Here is a 16,419-nt window from a genome sequence, read left to right as displayed (position 1 = left end):
AAACTACCATTTCAATTTCTTAGCTAGTAATTGTTTTTTATTCAGGTCTTTCTTCTTAAGGCATTTTTGGTAATTTATATTTTTCTAGAAAATTATTTCACCTTTTCAAATAAATTGGTATAAAGTTTTTATATTTTTTTTTATTGAAAAATTATTACTCCTTCCTTTTTTGGTTGCTAATGTATGTTTTTTTTCTCGGTCAATCTTACTAGATGATTATCTTTTTAATTCCATTATTTTTGTTCTTATCTTATTTTCTTCCTACTACTTTTCTTTAGAATTACACTGACCCTTGAACAATGTGGAGGTTAGAGGTGCCAATCCCCACACAGTTATAAATTCCATGTGTAACTAACTTCTGACTCCCCCAAAACTTAGTACAGTTGTCCCCTGATATCTGCAAGGGAATGATACCAAAATTCTTGTGTGCTCAAGTCCCTTATGTAAAAATAGCATAGCAAGGCATACAGTCAATGGTTGGTTGAATCCATGGATGTGAAACTCAGGGATACAGAGAGCCAACTGTATTTATTGAAAAAAATCTGTACATTAGTGGACCCAGGCAGTTCAAATCTGTGTTGTTCAATGGTCAGCTGTACTTTGTTATTCTAGATTCTTGAAGTTCAATTCATGAAATGTCAATATTTCTAATTTGTGAAGTGCATTTAATAGTCAAGTAAAGTGCATAGTGAAGTGCATTTAACCAAAAACCATTATTAACTGGTTACTCATTCAATTTCCCATACTTGGCTCCAAACAATGTTATAGTTTTTTTTGTTTTTGTTTTTGAGAAAATTTTATTCAAGTTAGGGACTTTCTGGCCTTTCTTCCTTTATAGAAAAGTTTTCCCAATCTTGATGGAAGGGGACATTTTTCACACTAACACCTCATAGATTAATACTCCAATACATGCTTTTTTTTTTTTTTTAATCCCCTGCAGTATTTTTTTCCCCACAGAATTAGTATAAACCTTTTTCTTCAGCATACTAGTTCAGACGCTGTTCTGAATAATCCAGGTATAATTAAAACTTTTCTCTGTGTACGAATCCCAAGAATTCCCTTGTGATTCTTGCTTTTCATTCTTAAGCAACAGATGTTGAGTTAAAGCTGGATTGTTCAAAAAAGATGAGGTATTGTAAATATGTGCTCTTATTATTTGTATAGACTTCATTGTGGGTAAAATCTGTAATCTTATTTGATACCAACAACCTTATGAAATAGTAAAGCTTCATTCCTGCCACTCCAATGAGAGGAAGTTGTAGCAGAAAGAAATAACATGGCTTTCACAGAGTCACATTAGCTCAGGGTTCAGCAAAGTATAGCCCACTGACAGACTATAGGACCAAACTAGAGCCCACTGACAGATTGTAGTGCAAGCCACTGGGTGTTTTTATTTTTGTTTTAATTGTGGTAAAATATCTCCTAAAAACGGTAACACGAAATTTACCAAGTTAACCATTTTTAAGTGTACAATTCTGTGGCATCAAGTACATTCACGTTGTTGTGCAACCAACAACACCATCCACTTCCAGAAACTTTTTCATCTTCCCAAACTGAAACCATACTCATTAATTAATATCTTCCTTTTCCTTCCTGCCTCCCAGCCTTTGGGAACCATCATTCTACTTTGTGTCTCTATGAATTTGACTCTAGGCATTCCTCGGAGATATTGCGAGTTCAGTTCCAGGCTACTGGAATAAAGCAAGTCATACTAATTTGTTTGGTTTCTCTGTGTATATATAAGTTATATTTGTATTATATCGTTGATCTATTAATTGTGCAATAGCATTATGTCTAAAAAAACAATGCACATACCTTAATTAAAAAATACTTTATTGCTAAAAAATGTTAACCATCATCTGAGCCTTCAGCTAGTCGTAATCTTTTTGCTGGTGGAGGATCTTACCTTCAATTTGTAAAAAATGCATTACTGTGAAGCATAATAAAGCTAAGTGCAGTAAAATGAGGTATGCCTGTATTCTAGGTACCTCATGTAAGTGGAAATGTACAATATTTGTCTTTTGATGTCTTAATATTCTGATAATAGAATTTAAATATTAGTGTTCATTCAAAATTTTACTTAGAAGAATCTTATACAGACTTGTGAATCGAGCACCAGAGATACTAAGTTCCTATTTGAAGTAATATCCACACATAATTGAACAAGATTTGCTATCACTGAGCTTGCCTAAAAGAATACTTAGCAGGCTCTGATGATAATCTCTAATGAGAGTTTTTAAAATGTGTTAAGCAGTGATATTATCCTTAGAGTAGCCTCCTAGGTGACTTAGAGAATAATATTTGAATATATTTGCTTAAAATCAGTAAGGTTGCTTTATAGTTATTTCTCATATTACTGAGGCTTTCAGATATTTGTAGTCAGTTTGTGAAGTAGTTGATTACACTGTTTTAAAATACCAGTTTAGTTTAATGCAAATGGCATGTATTTAAGTCCCTAATATGAAGAAAAATTGGCTTGTGTAAAGGATTTTAAAATATTTAAAATAGCATCTTTTTAAATATTTAAAACATTTACTGCATAGATTTTAAAACACTATACCAACTGATTTTAGCAAGAACACTTTTTAAAAATGTATATTAAATAATACTTGAGAAAGTAACATTTAATGCCTAAATCCCGAATTATGAAATAATAGTCCAAGTTGTATATTTTACAGTTTAAAATAAGTAAAGTCTATTCCTAGAATACAGTTCCATCTGATATATTATTTAGCATATTAGTAATTTTCAAGGTACTTGGGGGTTTTTTTCCCTTAAAAAGTAATTTCCTCTTTAGTGCCTTCTAAGAGGCTTAAAGCATTTTATAAGTTACAAGTCTCAAAGATTGTCGATATTTTTATTTTTATTTTATTTTATTTTTTTTAGGTGAGGCAACCCTTAGTTGACCTCAAAGATTGCAAAGACCTTGTCAGCTTACAATACCTTATTTTTTATTTTTTACGCCTACAGCACCTGGTCTTCCTAGGTGGTCTCCCATCCAAGTACTAACCAGGCCCGACCCTCTTAGCTTCCGAGATCAGATGAGATCTGGCTTGTTCAGGGTGGTATGGCCGTAGAGGTTGTTGATATTTTTAGAAAAACATTTAAATATAACATCTTGGTTAAAAACATAGGTTTTAAAGTCATACAGCCGGGGTTTATGTCTTGTCTCTAATATTCTAAACCTCAGTTTTCCCATGTAAAATATAAGAAATAATATATTACATATGGTAATATCTACCTTATAGGTGGCTATGAAGATTAAATGAGATAATAAATTTAAACCTTTTACTAGAGTGCCTTGCACAAAGGAAAATTTCAGTATTGAATGCTGTTGCTACAAGTACATATTTGAAGTTTGAAAAAGGATTATCCCTATGTTCTGTACTAGAATCATAATTTTTTTTAAACATTGATTTTCAAAAGAGCACATTTCCTAAAGTGCTCCTTTATTTCTTTCATCTCTTTCATCCATCTAATTCACTGCTCTGTGAATTAGAATTCACTGAAGGAATGTTCATATTAGAACCTGTGTTTCAATAAAAGAAACCTCTGTTACCACTGTACAAACATCTTAGCTTAGACTATCAAATTCACCTTAGAATCATTTGTAGAATTCTAAAAACTATTTTTATAAAAAACAAAAAATTATTTGTATTCTTTCAGTCACACAAAGCAACCTATCTGTTGTTTATCTAGTCTTGATTCAGAAAAACACAAAAACAGTAAATGTCAAATCTAACTTATGATTTTAACTTCATTTTCTGATGAGTGCTTCTCTTTACCAGGCAATTCCAAAAGGAATCAGCATTGTTTATGAAAGGACCATGAGGGAAATGGGTATGTTTTATATTTCCAACATTAGCGATAGTGAATATTCTGTATAAATATATAGTACTACTAATCTTTTTTTCCTGCTACTAATATTTAAAGGGGTAAAAATCCTGCTTGTGACTTCTTAGCTCCAAATTAATTTTTTCTCAGAATTGTTTAGTGTCTATAATAGAGGAAAAGAGTAAGAATTCCCTGAAAAAATATTCTAACTCTCTTGTAGGAAAACATTATATTATAGAAATACAGAATATTAAAGAAATTTATAGGAAGCAATACTATTATGTACAGGTTATAAAATGCTATCAAATAGCACTTTTGGATAAATATATTAAAACATAACAAGTTATTGTTATTCTGGCCTCTGTTAAACAGAATAACCTAAGCCATGAGTTCAATTTAAGTCTTAATTATAGATATATCTGGTGTGCAAATGGTTTACACATTTTAGGAAAAAATCCAATGTATTTGCCATGATCTGTGGCAGGGCACAGTAAACTAAAAGGTCAGAGAGTAAATATTTCAGGTTTTCAGCTGCCACATGGTTTTTATTGCAACTACTCAACTCTGCTGATGTAACATAAAAGCAGACATAGACAATATGTAAGCAGATGCAATTGTCCCAATAATGCTTTATTTACAAAAACAGTTGTGGCAAATTTGGTCTGCAGGCTGTAGTTTGCCAACCTCTGATCTACAGCAAGCATCATTCTAGATCACTTTTGGAAATTCATAACAGCAGTTGGTGGCCTGTGGCATTTTTCTGTCCTGTGTAAATTGTCACTGTTTCATTCTCATTACTACTTTTAAGGATCATCATTTTACTCTATTGCATAATGGTATTGAAATAATCAATACAGTCTAGTACTATTATATCACTACAATAAATACATAAAAATAAATTTTAACTGGGTGGCGAACACACAAGCAGTATACAGATGATGTATTATTGAGTTATATACTTGAAACCTATATGATTTTATACCAGTGTCATCCCAATTTTAATTAAAAAAACACCAAAAATGAGAAAAGAACTGAAAAATAAAATAAATTTTAGTATATCGCTATAATAAAGACATGCCAATAAATGTTACTTCCAGTAGTCTTTGAAATCATCACATCAGCTTAAGGAAATAATTTCAGTAGTTTATGGGAAGAGTAAAATAGAAGCAACTTAATGTAATAATCACAGAAGCTTCCAGTTATTAAGTATTTACTGTGTGCCAGGTCTTGTACTCAGAAAATTTATATACATTATCTCATTTAATTTTCACAATAGCCCAGTAAGTTAGATTGCACTTAATTTTACAAATAAGGAAACTGAGTCTCATAATTATATAATCTATCCAAATTTATACAATAAGTGATAGAGAGCTGGGATATGAATTGTCTTCTGAATCCAAAGCCTACAGTCTTACTATCACTTTACACCTCTTCTTATGCAAAAAACACTGGTATGAATATTTGGGATATCTAGTTTGGCTGTATCTTGGCTGTATCTAGTTTTCTGTCTTTAGTCACTCAATTTATAATTTATCTCTAAAATTAGGGATTGGTTTTAATAATCTCTAAGGTTCTTAGGTCTAATATCAAATGACTCTATAAACTTTTCTCCCATAAACCAAAGTTTATTTTTTCTCTTCCTTTATAAAACTCATTTACAAAAACAACAGCCGTTTATTAAATATCTACCATTCTGGCATATTGATGGTTGCTGAGGATAGAAGAGTGAATAAGATACAGCTCCTATTCTGAAGAAGTTAATAGTCCAATTAGAGAAGGTAAATATGGAAATCAGATAATTCTCTGGCTAAAGTACAAATATAAGTTTTTACTTTTGTTCTTTTAAAAAATATGAAGAAACCTAGTGAAAATACCTTAAAGAATATGACTTTGATTATAGTATGGCTAAATATATAAAGTTGTTTAGTATGCAAAGGTTAACATAGAAGAGTAAGAGTACATTTTTCTAGCACTTCCAATGAAAATTCTTCAAAGCAAAGATAAAGTATGTCATTTTATAATTTGAGTAGGAAGACTTTCCTGATATTCTAAAGTTTAAAAGTGACCAGATAATCATTTTAACAATTTCCTAGATAGATGTTTTATTATCTTTAACCTCTAAAATACAGCACTTTAATCTCAAAGGGTAACTATAGGAAAATAAAAATAAGTGATGTCTTAACACCAAATACAGCATTTCATGCAAATGTGTGTTCCTATATGAATATTGTAGTATATTTTGCATATCTGATGGAAAGAGAATGGTGGTGATAATTCTGAAGCCCAAATCCTTGCTGCATACAGTGCTATTTTTTTCAGAAGGATGTGTGTCTAGAGGAGTTCCTCATGCCTTTTAACAAGAGGCCAAATTGCCTGCTTTATACATTTTTTGTCCTAGGCCTACTTCTGGTCTTGGCCCTATCTGAGGCTTACCTCTTGCACTGTAGTTGGAAAAAGTGAGTAATGATCTGAAAATGATAACTCTTCTCCCTAAGGCCTAAAGCTGAGCCTTCATAAGCCACTATTCCATGCCTCCTTTCTCCTAGGCCCCTCCATAATTCTAGTAGCCCTTCTAATGGAATGACGCATTAGCAAGGGAAAAAAGAGAAAAAGGATTAAGAGTTTTCACCCAGTCCTTTTTAGTTCTTTTTCTCCTCTTACAAAATGTCCATCTGTTGATACAGTGGCTTATTTTTCCTTTCTCAGGACTCCATTTTGTTCTTGGCCCAATCCACACACTTTTCTGTCAGAGATGGAACCAGTAGGTGAGACTTGAGCTCCTTCAGATAATAGAGAGTGCCATAAACAGATACCACTTTCCCTAAAAATAACTAACTTTTCAGATTAGCTGGCTTGCTAGGTTGGAGAATACTTCCCAGGATCTCTATAAAATAAGCTGATGGCCAATGCATGTGGGATGCTTGGGCTAGATGGCTGTTTTCTGGAGTACTTGCATACTTTTCTCTCTTACCAGTATTTATGTTTTAACAGTGTTCATTATGTCTATTCTAAATTTATTGTGTTTATTCTAAAACCTCTTTATGTCAGTGGTATGTGTTACTTAAATATAGAATTGAATTAAATTTTTGGTAAACCAGTGAAGGTTGGAAAGGAAAGCACTGTTATCATGAAAACTTAAATTGATTGCTTTGTAAAGATTCAAGTCATGTTTTTGTTTTGTTTTGTTTTTTAAATTATTATTAAAGTTAGTATGAGCAAGATGAATTGTCAGAGATTTGGTTGAGGAGATTGTAAAAATCTAGGGTTTTGCACTTAGATTGCTATACAAGTATGTGAGTTCTCTGTTCACTTTAAATAAATAGAAACTAGAAATCATAGGTGATGAATAAACTTGTAGCATGTAAGAAAAAACTGAAATACTAATTAGCAGACCAGCAATGAACTTTTAATTGATGATTAACTTGTAATTGAAAATAAATATGTTCTTTTTTGGGAGAGGTGACTTTTCTGCTTTCCCTGACTTTTTTTTTTTTTAAATTTTAATTTTTTACTACTAATCTGCCTAATCATGTCAAATATGAAATCTTCCGTTTACTTCCTTCGGTGAATACAAATATTCTGTCAGCGACTTTATAAACTGTGTAAGGTCATTGAGTTAGTTCATTAATATTTTATAAGTTTGCTGAAGAAAGAGCTAAGAAGTTTGTTTCAAAGTAGAACATTAGGAAGATAACACATTCAAGTTCCATTCTGATGATATAACTTCTGACAATATGTCTGAATAGGAACATCAACAATTAAAGTGTGAACCAACACAATCTGGAAAGAACATACTGTATGAGATGTCACAGATATTACATGATTTAGGGGAGATCTCCAGAGTCCCCGCTTCAGAAATAATTATGAACTGGAACCAACACAATAAGGACCTTGGACTGGTCACGTCAGGGCTGCCAGGCAGATGGGAGGAGAAGGGTCACCTAAATGTGATTGCTTTTGGTGGAAGCTGAGACTTGAGCCAGTTGGAAGTTAAGAAAGGTAGCCAGGAACTCCATTGCAAGCCTAAATCATCAAGGTCAGAGGCTGAAGTGTTTATAGGTTAGTTGTACCTCCTGGCAATCAGCAGAAGCACATTTTTTCTGCAGGATTCCCACTGATTGATTAACTAAATAGCTCACAATATAATGCTACAAAACACATGAGAAAAAAAGCCACTATGACAGAGTCATTGGATATAACAATATCAGACTTAGAACTGCAGACACTGAAATTGTTGGATACTGAATAATAGAATAGAAAAGTATGTAATATTTGTAGAAAAAACAAATACAGTCACAAAGACTACCAATCTACAAGAAATTACTTGGAATAAAATAACATTTAAAAAATTAAATATCTAGAAACACAATTTAGATGTAGAATAGAAACTCGAATTTTGAGATATAAAAGTTTATACTGCTGTTTGAAGAGAAATTTAATGAACTATATGTAGATAAAAATAAAATTTTCTAGGATGCAGCAAGAGAGACAAGGAAAATATGAAGGTGATGTAGGAGAAATAGAGAACAGGACGAGAAGGCCTAATAGTATAATTAGCGTACCAGGAGGGAGTTCCAGGATTAGGGAATTGAGAGAATGTAGGAGAGACAATATTTAAAGAGATAGTGGCTGCAAATTTTCCAAAACTGTTGGATACCAGAATCTGTAGATCGGGGAGGTGCTATATCCTCCTAACAGGATAAATAAAAAGAAATCCACCTTTGGTGAAACTGGAGAACACTCAAGACAAAAATCTTGAAAAAAAAGGACAGATCACCTAAAAAAGACCAACAACAACAGAGTCCTCAACAACAGCAATTAAAGCCAGAAGGCACTATAATATTATCTTAAAAATACTGAGAGAAAAAAAACTTTCCAAACAAGAGGTTGTACCTTGTGAAACTATTGTGGTAGACATGGAGATGCACTGCCAGATCTTCAAAGACTTGCTGCTCAGCTGCAGGGGGTGTGATCCTCAGACATCCTTCCCTACAGAGAGCTGCCTTATCTGAGGTTGTGCCTTTCATGGGACTGACTGCCTGCAACCAGCGATTCTTAGGTGGGCTAAGAAGGCCTGGCCATTGGCCTAACATGAGACCCTCTAAAGGTCTTTATTTGCTTCAGAGTTCCCTACCAGTTTGGCAGGGGCTTTTCTGAATGGATCACAAGTCACCTTCCTCCTCTACCCAAGCCTGCTTCCACTCTCTTTCCTTCACAGATACTGTTTCCTAATAAACATCTTGCTCCCAAAACTTCATTTCTGCATCTTCTGGAGAACTCAGCCTATTCTCAAGCACATGATTGAAATAAGTCCTTTTACATAAAAACATTATCACCAAGAGATTTGTACTAAAGGAACTTATAAAGGTGCTATTTTAAGAGGAATTAAAATGATCTCTGAAGGAAAGGAGATACAAGAAGAAATAATGAGGAAATAGTTGTAAACATGTATATAAAGCTAAACAAATATTTTATAAAATACTACTAATAATGTAATTCATGAGTTTAAAAAAATACAACTACTATCCAGTAAAAAAGAAAAGGAGGGGATGCAAAATGTATAAATAGACCAGAATCAGTTTAATGCTAGAATCAATGAGTTTGATTAGTTCCATATAAATTTTTAGGATTTTTTAAATTTCTTTTTTCATAAGTTGTTTTGAGAAATAAAAGTTCACATCAGAGTGATGATCATTTTTTCCCTCAGGTATAATTTGGATGAAAGTTCAAGGTGTTATCCTTTGCTTAATCAACTGTAACTTCTGAAGGAGTGAAATTTTCTATTTCATAATGCTATTAAAGCAAAGGAATTATAGAATAGAATTGAGATAACTATCATTTCTGTTTTCATTTTAAGTTCTTGAGTGAATTTTGGCTTTAAGCCTTTTCTTTTTTCATTTGTGAGTTTTCTATAAGGTTAATTAAATAATAGGCACAGAATATCCAGGTGTTATGTTAAATCTATGTGATGATATTCTGTGTTTATTTCACTGAGCATTATGCTCTGTATCAACCAATTACTTACTAACCAAACAAGCTCTGTTTTATTTCCTGTCGGTTTGTTTATAAAGCCATTTTCTCATATCTGCCTATCTAGTCTCTTACTTGGGAAATCGTGTGTTCCTTAAATAATGGGGTAAAAATTTGTTCTTCAGTCTTTAAAAAAATTAACCTAAGAGTTGACATCACCCAGGTTTTATAGCAGTCTTTGGTGAAGTTATTTAGGATCTAAATTGTTTAACTTTTCTCATTGCCATTAACCAGTCTTGAATTAATTAATTCAAGACTGGTTAATGGCAATGAGAAATTAATTAATTAATTCAAGACTGGTTAATGGCAATGAGAAAATTAATTAATTTGGCTAGGCAACCCTCGGTTAACCTCACACATTACAAGGACCTTATCAGCTTACAATCCCTTATTTTTTATTTTTTTTACACCTACAGCACCTGGTCTTCCTAGGTGGTCTCCCATCCAAGTACTAACCAGGCCCAACCTTGCTTAGCTCCCGATCAGACGGGATCGGGCTTGTTCAGAGTGGCATGGCCATAGTCCAGTCTTGAATTTGGAAGAGAGCATTTTTCTAAGAAGTTAGTCTCTATGTTTGGAAAAGAAAATGAGATTATTTGCAAAATATTTGAAATGTGGAGTTTGTAGTTTTACGATTTCCTCTAACAATTGAAGGAAAGCTTGGGAATCGAAATCTCAGCTTCCTATATTTATTTTTCACATGGTTGCAAATAAATCGGTGGGCCAATGATAGGAGAAGATAAAGTTTAGAGAGTAAAAGAAAGATATGGAGATATAGATATAGTTAAAGGAGTCAACTATATCTAAAGAAGTGAGTTACTTGCTAACTATTTACCCTATCTAGTGCTGCTTTAATTTCAAAACTATTGCCTCCCTGGAAGGAACAAAGTATATTGTAATTGTAGGAGCCTTGATTTTCTTTTTGTCCTTTCTTTAAAAGGTATTATAAATGTTTCTGACATAGAGATATGTATAAAGAATAATACTGTACATTGAACACCAGTAGATCTACCACTCATTGAATAGAGAAAACACTAATAAAACACCAGGTCCCCCTGTGTGATCCAGTTACCTTTCTAAACTATCATCCAGTGTTTGTGTGTATTTATTTACATATTTACTCATATGTTTTTCTTAAATAATGTAGAATATTAGTTTAAGTATTTTAAACTTTATAGTGTCAAAGCTGTATGTATTTTTACAGCTTGCTTTTGTTATTTGTGATGTTTGTTTATGATAATGTTTGCATGTTTATTTGTTTTCTCTGCTGTTCAACGTGCTATTGTATGAATATATCATGTTCGTTTATTTGTGTTACTCTTAATGGATATTTAGGTTGTACCTTGTTTTTCCCCTATTATAAATAATGCTACTATGATTATTTTTATTCATCCATGTGAGTTTCTCTATAATATATAACCTAAAAATGGAATTGTTGGATCATAAAATATGTAAATCTCAACTTTACTAGATGTTGCCAAAGTGCTTTCCAAAGTTGTTGAAGCAATTTAGAACTCCATATGAGAGTACAGAGGGTTTTCATTGTTCTCCATCCTCACCATCCTTGGTGTCATCAGGCTTTTTAATTTTTGCCGGTCTTATTGGCAATCCTCATTACTATTTTAATTTGTATTTCCTTGATCACTTGTGAGATTGAACTTCTTTTTCCTATGTTTATTAGCTATTTAGATTTCCTCTTCAGTGAATTGCTTGTTTATTGCTTGTTTATATACACACACAAATGTACACACATGTATTCTTTGTCAGTTTTATGCATTAAGATATCTAGCTTGGCTTTTCACTTTTGTAATTGTGTCCTTTGATGAGCAGAAGTTTAAAACTTTATGTATTAACTTACACATCTTTTTATTTTATTTTTAAAAATCGTATCTTATTTAAGAAATCGACCCCAAGGTCGTAAAAAATATTCTCCTTCTGCAGTTAAAAAGTTCTGCTTTGGATTTTTAATCTATGGAATTCATTTTCATATCTAGTTAGCACCATTTAGCGAGTAGTCCATCCTTTCTCCACTAATCAATAATGCTGCCTCTGTCATATATCAATTTTTCTTATGTGAAACTTATTTTGTTGTTCTTTTTCATGGTCTGTTTTCTATCCTTGGTTAATCTATCACTGTCTTATTTACTACATTACAATAGGTCTTTATATCTGCTAAGGCAAGTAGGTGGCTTTTCAAAGCAGAATAAAAGTAAAGACAAATAAAGCAGTGTAGTGTAATAAGTGCAAAAACAATTGGAATTAGAAGACCTCCACTCTAGAACTGTTGTCCCTTATCAACATGACAGAGTCTGCATGAGCCTGATCAATAGTTTGTTTTTATGTGGGCTTTAGATGACCCCAGGCTCAATATAAGCTAACATTTTGCAATCAATCTATTTTTTAAAATGAAAGCACACCTAATACAATATGTGTCTTCATTAGTAATGTATAGATTCTGCATTTTCCAAGGGCTCTGCCAACTTGATTCAAAGCCAAGGTCTCAGAAACAAGAATTAAATTTAGGACACCATGATAGCCATAAATATGTCCTTTGTGGTTTTCTTTTTTTGCAATGCTTTCTTCCCCTCTAGAATAAATATATATTTTTTTCTGTTTAATTAAAAAAAATTTTAGCCCCAGGGTCTTTGGCAGATTATGGATCTAAATTGGAAAAAGAAAGCATGGGAAAATATTTTCCGTATTGTGATTGAATAAAGTCATATTGCAAAATTCTGTTGACTAAGATTAGAGTGGTGTTAGTGGAGATCAGATATTCAGAAGATAGTGAATGTATACTGTTCACAGCTAGCCAGGCTGTTGTAGAAAAAGGACAGTAATGAAGATATAGGGCTCGCAGGGAATGCTGATTGTCTCCCTTCTCTGGGATTCCCTTCAGTTGCCAGTAAATAGATCAAAGAAATATGTCAGGTGAGTTTTTTCAATTGGTAAGGTGATATATTTTAACATTGACAGGAATATAGTGTTTCTAAAGGACAATTATAGAAGAGAATATTTTAAAGTTTCTCATTTGTCCATTTCAATTACATGAGGAACTGAGATATTTAGTGGGTTTTTTCTCAAAAAATCTATAGGCATTTAGTTCATTATAGAGCTATTTTAAAATAAAAACTAAACAGTGTATTCCTGTCCTTTATTTAAATATTTTTCCTCTAGTGGGCTTTGCCTTTCTAGCTAGTACATGTCCTGTTTTACATACTAACTGCCTGAATTTTTTTGTCTTCCCCTTGTGATTTATAACTAGATGATAATGCATTCTCCTTCCTCTTTCTTTTTCCTTATTTATAGAGGAAAACTTTCCTCACAGCAATAGCTTGACCATTCTTCCTCAGTGTCTTGGCCCTCTTTGCCTACGGCACATTCATGAAACAGACGTTGCTTGAATTGCTTTTTCACTGTATCTCTACCATGAGCAGGTACTGAGTTGTTTTCTTTGGAATATTGGCTTTAACCAGAACCTTATTATACAAAATGTTCCATGTTCCATCTCTCTGTCCTCCAATTCTCCCTTGTACTGTCTTGCCTAATTGAAGGTTTTGTTTGTCACTATTATTACTGATTTTGTTTTGAGCACTCCTCCCCTTTAATTCAAGTATTTCTGTTATGTAGGTAGTATTTTTAATGTATGAAAGGCAGTACAATGCAGTTTAAAACACTGTAGAAGTAACAAGATATGGTTTCTCACCTCGGCTCTCTCTTTTTCCCCGTCCCCCTTTTTGAGGTAATCTTATATAGTTCCATGTTTTAGACTATATAGCCCAACTTTGTTTTTGAGTTCCAGACATATGCCTATTTACATGACATTTGCATTGGAAGTCTAGAAGGTATTGCCAACTTAACATGTGTAAACAGAACTCTTAATTTTTCTCCTTAAACACTCTTCCTACATCCTGTCCCCAGTTCTTCCCCATTTGGTAAATGGTATCATCATTCACAACTTGCTCAGACCAAATTTGGAGCCATCTTTGAGCCTTCTTTCTCACGTACCTCATCATACACAATCCATCAACTTCTCACCATCTTCATTTCTACCTTAGTTCAAGCTGATACTTCCACAATGGCCTTCCAATTCATCTGCTTGCTTCTATTCTTGTTCCTTTACAGTTTATTTCCAACATAGTAGCCAGGGTGATCTTTTTAAAAATAACATCATGTTACTCCTTCAAACGAAACCCTTTAATGGCTCCCCATTACTCTTAGAAAAAAATTTGTAACCCTTACAGTTACCTGCAGGGCCATATATAATTTGGCCCCTGCCTACTTTTTTGACTTACCGTTCTCTTCCTTGTGTGCTCAGCTCTAGCCACAATGGTCTCCTTGTTACTGTTTTTCAGAGCTAACAGTTGTTATTGCTGTTCCTTGTTGAAATACTTTTGCTGCAGACTATACTTCAAACCCCTCCTTAAATGTCATGTCCTTACAGAGACCTTTTCTGACTCCTTTCTGCCTACTAGATGGATAGCGCATCTAAAATACATGCCCTATCCACCACACTACACCCCAAATGCTGTTACCTAACTTGGCTTTAGTTCTGAGTTTATTACTACCAGAAATTATTTCCTTGTTTATCGACAATATTCTTTCTACCCTTCCCTTTCTCTTCCCTGCCTCTAGAAGGTAAGCTCAAAAAGTCATTTACTGGTATAGCTCTTGTATCAGTCCGTAGTAGGCACTAAGTATTTAAGTGACTGAATTAATCAGCTTTGTGACCTTGAGCAAATTATTTCCCCAGACTTTGATTCCACATATGTAAATAAAGAGGTTAAACTGTATAAGACCTCTGAAGAAGGGTATTTTAGACTACAGATGGTCAGTCATTTGAAAGTATCCCCAAAGTCATCAAGTTCAAGCCTCTTATAAGTGATTTGATGGTCAAATTGCTTCTTTTCACATCACACAATACTTCTAATTCTGTGCTCAACTCTATTTAAATCTCCATCTACTTTGATTACAATTTTATTAGTTTTAATTTTGGGTTCTTGTTCTCTTCCTCTTCATTAGGCCACATTACGTAAGTTTATATAAGCTGTATCTTTACATTTACAAGTAATTGTTTTTCTTCAATTAGTCATTGTTTCATTACCATTTATTGCATATAAGCAGATGTGATTTAAAGCATGATTCTCACAGTCACATTCTTTCCCTTGCCTCCCTCTGCTTTTCCAGGAACTCATGTATACTTTAACTGGTATGATAGATTTTTAAATCATAGAAAAGGAAAATAACTCTTAGAGCAAAGGTATCCATAATAAAAACAAGTCTCTAATTCCCTTAGAAAAATTTTAAAGATTAATAGGCTATTAGGATAAACCTTAGAATTTAACTACATATTCCAACCCCTTAATTTTCATATGGGGAAATTTAAGTGTATAGCAGCATAGGAGACACTGGGATGAACAAAGATAAACAGTTCCTTACTTCAAGACTTCTTAGAGCCTTTAATATACAAATGTGTATGTGAATTTCCAAAGAAAATTATATAATATCCAAATTTTATGTTACCACAGACTATTTTATGAATTACCTTTTAGTCTGGGACAGTAGTGCTTCATGCACCATATGTTTGAGCATTTATTAGTTGTCTAGCACTGTTCTAACTTTACATGTTTCAATACATTTTATATACTACATGTATTTGTTCTTAGTATTACGTGAAAATCTGTCATTAAGAAGTAATGTGCCGTAACAGAGAATATAAGGAAGTCACAAGATAGTGTGTGTTATGTAAATGGGCATTGATTCATTTATAGTTCATCATCATATTTTCTAATTCATCATTAATTCATCATTATAGCTAGTGTTAGATACTTATGATATTCACTGTATATATTAAATATCAATATAATTTTTGATAATTTCTTAGAGCATTTCATTTGTAGAACATTTATTGGTAGATATTGATATCTACCATAATCCATTTACACTGTATCATGTGAGCTTTTGGTATTCCATTAATTTTCTTGATTAAATATGTTTTGTAAATGTTGATTACATAGTTTTCTCCACTTTTAAATATTTCAAAATATCAGGATAAAATTAATATAAAACATGCTCAGAGGAAAAACATGCCTCCCCATCAATAAAATCACATTTACATTTTTCTGTATATTTTTCTAACATTTTAGTAGCTACTCTTTGGAGACATGCTCCCCTGGCTTTCCTGCTCCAGCCAGTGAACCATACTTGTTGCCCTTGTGTAGTCTCCTTCCTTGAATTGGGCTAGCCCTGTGACTTCTTTTTATTTATTTGTTATTAATTTAATTTTTATTATGATGACATTGGTTAAAGAAATCCAGTAAGTTTCAGGTATACAATTCAACAGTAAGGACTTCTTTTGATTACTAGAACTAGCAGAAGTGATTAGGCATGACCCAAGGCTAAGTCTTAAGAAGTCTTGTGGCTTTCGTAGCTTTTGCCAAGTTATCTTAGAATGCTTGGTCTGTGAGCAGCCAGTCTGATAACAAGTCTGACTGCTCTGAAACCACAAGATGTGTGGAATCCCAAACTAGTCAGTCATCAGATGTATGAAGGCTGCAT

The 16,419-nt window shown here is 33.0% G+C and overlaps 1 protein-coding gene and 2 pseudogenes across 2 annotated transcripts in view; 1 reads left to right on the top strand and 2 right to left on the bottom strand.

Annotated features, from left to right (window-relative positions):
• FZD3 (frizzled class receptor 3) overlaps positions 1–16,419 on the top strand; it is a 63,614-nt gene that overhangs the window by 23,096 nt on the left and 24,099 nt on the right. The window lies entirely within an intron of this gene.
• On the bottom strand, positions 2,962–3,079 carry LOC112475207 (annotated as a pseudogene).
• Positions 10,272–10,388, bottom strand: LOC112475104 (annotated as a pseudogene).

Source organism: Pteropus alecto, unplaced genomic scaffold, assembly GCF_000325575.1.
Source record: "Pteropus alecto unplaced genomic scaffold, ASM32557v1 scaffold50, whole genome shotgun sequence".
NCBI lineage: Eukaryota > Metazoa > Chordata > Mammalia > Chiroptera > Pteropodidae > Pteropus > Pteropus alecto.
The sequence above is the reverse complement of the archived record's forward strand: the minus strand, read 5'-3'. Positions and strand labels throughout refer to the sequence as shown.